Genomic DNA, 6,023 nt, shown 5'->3' with positions numbered 1-6,023 from the left:
AACATTTACGGCGCTACGAAATTGTTTCCGGAGCAAAGGTGAACGAGCTTAAAAGTCAGATTTACGATCTCGACGGGCGGACGGGAAGAATGGAAGTGACTCCCATGGTGCCTACGGAGAAGGATCATAGAGACCGTGAGGAGCTGGAAGGACAGGTAGAAGGAAAGGAGAACAGACAGCATGACGACGAAGGAGCGAGCGGGACAGGAACGGGGATGCTGTCTCTGAAGATCCTGGGAGTCACCTTTTCTTTGAGAGCTGATGGCTGGAGGGATAATTGGATTGTATGGCAACAGCGAGTGTTGGAAAGACTGGACAAGTGGAAGACATGGAGATTATCCACAGCACAAAAAGTTCAATATTTTGCCATATATTGCATTCCAGCTGGCAATTACCTAGCGACAGTTTACCCTCCGCCGGAATCTACAGTAACCATCATCACCAGAGCGGTTTTTAAGTGGATTTTCGGGACGCTCCACTTACCGCTTGCGAGAGTAGTCGTTCAGAGAGGACACGGAGAAGGAGGTCTTGGGTTACCGGAGATTGGACTGTGGTTCCTATCCATCTTTCTAGTTTTTAACTGTGGAACTTGGCAGCAGAATGCGACGGGCTTGATTACGCAAGAAATGTACACCAGACAGTTCTTTATGGACAGTTGGGTAGACACCAGATGGGCAAAACGATGGTGGAAAGAAGGCTCTCTGCCGACCCGCTTGACGGCTTCGATGAAAGTACAGCTTCCTGACTTTATGGTTGAGGTAGCAAAGGGGATACAGAAACATGGCATCGAAGCCTCAGAAGTCAAGGGAACTAGCCCGGGAAATAAAGGAGTTACCGGAAAGTTGTACTGGACTGTTATGCACCGAAGTCGGTTGGTACCCTATGATGAAGAGAGACGGAAGAAGGAGACGCTTTCTTCGTATTTGAGGAACCAGATCTTTCCTATCCCCACCTTCGGTGACCGGACCATACCTTATGCCCTACGGGATCTTCGTTGGAGGACTTACCATCAGATATTATATGTGGGAAGTAAAAAGTTTGGGGCGACAGAAGACCAACAGCGTTGCCCCAGGGTGCTTTGTAGGTCTTTGAATCCACATACCAACATTCCTGAGACCATCCCCCATGTTGTGAAGGAGTGTGTAGCTGTAAGGAGGTCGTGGGCAGGAGTAGCCAGAGCATTGCAATGGCCTTTTCTGATATCACAACACTGGGAAACGATTGTCTCGGGATTGGAGCCGACAGAAGGGTCTGGGAATCCCAGGGAGCAGGGGGACTGTCCGGGTGAGAAGGCTGGTATTAAGGTTCCTTGGGCACTGGTTAGGTTAGTGAATCTCATCTTTGTTAGTACTGTGATGAAAAACAGAAGGGAGGAGGTGTATACCAAAAAGGCAGTACCCTTAGTTGAAACGGTACATACTGTAACAGATTATTTGGCGAAAATTAAAAGGTGGGAAGAAAAGAGGATGAAGGGCGTGAAGTGGCTGAGCAGGTGGAGGTGGTTTCATGAGATCAACCCGCCAGTTCCTTGAAGTCAGATATAATTGCTTCCTACCTTGACTTCTCTCAAGTTGGATAGACATCTGTTGTATAACTTAATTCTTCTTTTTCTTTTTCTTTTATTTCCTTAATTAGTAAAAAGTGAAAAGTTGATAGTTAATAGTTGATAGTTCATAGTTCATAGTTCATAGTTAATAATGAATAAAGTTAATAAAGTTAATACAGTTAATAAAGTTAATAAAGTTAATAAAGTTTGAAACATGAACAGCCTGAATGTTGATGGCTTACATTTATGTCGATGCTTGATGCTTAATGCTTTATGCTTAATGTTAATATTTAATGGTGATATTTAATGCTAGAAATATTTAGATGCCTATATTAATATGTAATATGTACGTATGTAGGTATGTATGTATGTATTAACTGTATTTATTGTTTCAATCGTAATTATGCATCTTGGAATTTGTTGCTTACAGTTTGTTGTAGAATGGTTATTATTAAATAAAAACTCTATTTTCCTAACCCTAACCCTAACCCTAACCCTGACCCTGACCCTGACCCTGACCCTGACCCTGACCCTGACCCTGACCCTGACCCTGACCCTGACCCTGACCCTGACCCTGACCCTGACCCTGACCCTGACCCTGACCCTGACCCTGACCCTGACCCTGACCCTGACCCTAAAAAATACCAAGCGGTGTCATATATGGCCTTGATTCAGGCTTGCAGATAAAATGTGAGCAAAAGCTCCCATTACAATGTGCTGTAGATCCAGGACATGTATAGATTTGTTCAGCAAACGTGGCTGTTCGGTAAAGACTGTCAACCATGTTTGAAACACTGTCCTGACCCACAATACTACAGAGAGTTACTGTTCCCCCCCCCAATAAATGTGAGTAATATGTATGGTACCTTGACATGGATAGCGCAGGCAAGCCCCACCTCTTCAGATCTTGGACATTCAGCAGGGTTAGCCTCGGTTACTAATTGGGTGAGAGACTTCCAAAGAAGACCTAAATCACTATGCAGACTCCAGCACCATCAGTCAGCTACGAATTGCTAGCGCTGTCCACCACCACCAGTATGCACACCGTTCCAGGTGTCCCAGCAGCATTCGTTCTCAGACCTGGCAAGGAAGCATTGTAAAGTGTGAAAACATTGTCCTGAGTGAGAGGGGGGAAAAAGATGCGGGATTTCTGAAAATAAAACATTTCCAGAATTTCTCTGCAAAACATTTGGATGCTCTAAACAGAATGTGATCTGTTTTAGCACATTTGTTTTGACTTTCATTTAGTAAACCTTTAAATATACCCCATGTTCATTTTATGCCCCCTAGCAACAAATTCTTGAACTGAAATATTTGATTATGGAAAAAAACAGTGTGTTTTATTTTTTACATTTACATTCAAACTTTATCTGGAAATTATTGTTATTCGAGTAATACTTGTAAAGTTTAAGGCAATATTGCATGCACTTCTGTTACATTGTTTAAATCTTTGAAAAAAATTGATTGATTTGGGGCGTGCTAAAATTGATTAACACTAACTTTAGCACACCACAAAACGAGCATAAAAAGTTTCCTACTCATCTGTTTCAACAGAATGCAACCGTCTTGTAGGGAGGCCTCTGTTGGACTCTCACCCTCCTCAGCATCATTCGCATTGCTTGTTAGTTCCATATCAGGTCGGTGATTGAAGTATCCCATTTGCCATGTGAGATGAGACATAGATAAAAATCTGAATTTCAGTTTTGATTTGACTTGTGCAGCAGCCAGTTTAAAAACTTGATTTTTTAATTTGGATTATTGTATGCGTTTGTGCCACTGCGCCCCATTTTCAAGTCAATAAAACATACCTGTACACACTCATACATTCTTTCTAGGGATAGTCATGTAGAAACATTAATCTCAACTTGGACACTGCCGAACTTGCTTAATACTGTGTTGGCAGTGGCATTCGTTCACTGTTGTTAGTTTGATGAAACAATGAATCTTTAGTCATGGAAAATTTGCTGTAGAAAACTAAATACCACAAAATTTTCTGCCCTACATCTTTTGAAAATACATGCATAAATGGGATCTGGGACTGCAGAATAAAATATCAGTTCTTAATACTAGAATGGTGACTAACAGCCCAGCATTGATGTGCCAACCCAGTGACGTTAAACTTCTTGAGTTGTGAGCACCTCGTACTGTTCAGATGTCATAGACTGAAGTTTTGTGTAACTAAGAGCTTAACTCAAATCCTTTCAGAAGCTCATAGAAGAATTTAAAAATACAGGCATAGAATATTTGACTGTGAAGACCTGAATTCAAATTTATATTAAGGCACTATATTGGGCTCACTATAGACCTTGGGGAGAATCTCTCCTTGTCTTTATTACCTCACAGCGTTGTTGTGAAGGTAAAGCAAGATAACCTCATGAGTTAGGGGAATATACAACACAACAATCAAAGAAGAGTGGCGGAGACTTAAAAATTGTGCCTTAAAAAGTGTAATTTTTGCAAGTTCTGTAATCTTTGTAAGCCTGTATAACAACAACAACAATAACAATAACATAGGATTTATATACCACCCCTCAGGACAACTTTACACCACTCAGAGCGGTGTACAAAGTATGTTGCTATTGTCCCCACAACAATCGCCCTGTGAGGTAGGTGGTGCTGAGAGAGCTCTGAAAGAGCTGTGACTGACCCAAGGTCACCCAGCTGGCTTCAAGTGGAACCAAATCCACACGCTTAACCAATACCACAAACTGGTTGTGCCTGGTTGGCATGATCAAATGTGTTGTTTTACCTGCTCTGTTTTCTTCTCAATATGGCACACAGCCTGCTTTCTCTTTAGAACCACAAAAGATCCCCCCGGCAGCTAACAGAAATAGAAGTGCAACATTAAAAATCTTTTGTAAAATGTACTGTTCTGTACTTGGCTTGGCATAGTTTTTATCCTTCTGCTGTCGAGATCAGCTTGTATGCATTGCAGCACGTGAGTTCAATTTCATATTTTATCAATGCTCTTGACTCTGTTGTACTGGCATATATGACGTGGTTGGAATTAGGCAAATACACAGACATTGCCATGCAGTGGTTTCCACACATAGTTACAAGAAAACTAGTTATTTTTCAAACCCGAGAGAATTCTTCCTTGGCTAAATGGCATAGCTGGTTTGGGGAAGGATATGTTCATTGTCTCTCTGAAAGCATCAAACCTCTTTATTGTTTAAATGTCTAGCTGTACAAAGTACTTTACAATTCTTGCTCTACAGCATTGATGGTGGTTTCACTATCAAGATGCACAATTGAAGCTAATTTCTCAGAGCTTTGTAGCTTAGTGAGCATGTGAATGCTTGCCTCTGAAGATTTAGACTCTCACTTGTATTGTTTTTGTTAAATTTAATGGCCCATGCTTTCCTTGGAGGATTACATAGGGGTCAGATGTGGTCTCCCTTCCAAGGGTTCTTGCCAAACTAAACCTTCAGACCATTCTGTAGCCATAATTATTGCATTGCTCAAATGTAATTTTTCCTGCATTCTTTCTCTAGTAAAGATTGTACATGTAGCTTTCAAATGCACAAATCTTTTCCTTTTATAAGTTAGTGTTGGCTTTTTAAACTTAACATCTGGCTTCTCTGCTTCTTCTAGAACAGTAAAAGCAGACAGCAGATATTCTTTTTGGTAGTGGTTAGGTTTTTTTTAAATCTATAAGGGTAATATTTTAAAAGGAGGGGGTATTTTATTTCTCCTCTTACTGTTTGTAGTGAATGGCTAGTATGGGATAGTTGTAAAGTAGGTACAATTAAGAAGAAAGACTCACTGGAAAATGCAGTAATGCTAGGGAATGTGCAAGACAGTGGGAGAAGAGGAAGAACTAAAAGGAAATGGCTTGGCTCAATAAAGGAAGCCTCTTCCACTAGTTTGCAAGATCTGACCAACTCAATTAACAATAGTACGTTTTGGAGGTCCTTCCTTCATAGGGTTGCCATCGGTCGGAAGTGACTTGATGGCACATAACGCACATTTGTAAGCACCAACTTGGGTTGATAGCATCGGTTACTGCTTGTGTTTTTAAACTTGGACAGTAAATAAATTCAAAGTTTATTTGCAGTGGTAATTTTTTTTCTTTGTAGGAGAAATTGTATCCCTTTCTCTTGATTCTTGTGAGCATTGTGTCCAATTTTCTGGTCTTGTAAAACTTATTGCAGCCTACTGTGTTATTGCAATCAGCATCATTGCAAGGGTTTGTGCAAATTAAATGGCAATGTTTTTTGTTTTTAAATGCTCTCTGCCCCAAACAAGGAAGGCAAATGTCTTCATTTTAGCCTGGGTTTTTGACAGGATTTTGTCAACTATTATTTGCACTCTTCTCTGTTTTTGAATCTGAACCCTTTTCTGAGAAGAAATTGCATCTTGGAGGTAGGAGCACAACCGTGACAGTGAGATTGCGGTCATTTGTGAAGGGACCTGTGGTCAGGCCTCGAGCCAGGAAACCCTTTTCTATCACTAATATATATTTATGACACTTTAA

The sequence above is a fragment of the Eublepharis macularius genome, chromosome 17 (genome assembly GCF_028583425.1).
Source record: "Eublepharis macularius isolate TG4126 chromosome 17, MPM_Emac_v1.0, whole genome shotgun sequence".
In the NCBI taxonomy this organism is placed as follows: Eukaryota; Metazoa; Chordata; class Lepidosauria; order Squamata; family Eublepharidae; genus Eublepharis; species Eublepharis macularius.
The sequence above is the reverse complement of the archived record's forward strand: the minus strand, read 5'-3'. Positions refer to the sequence as shown.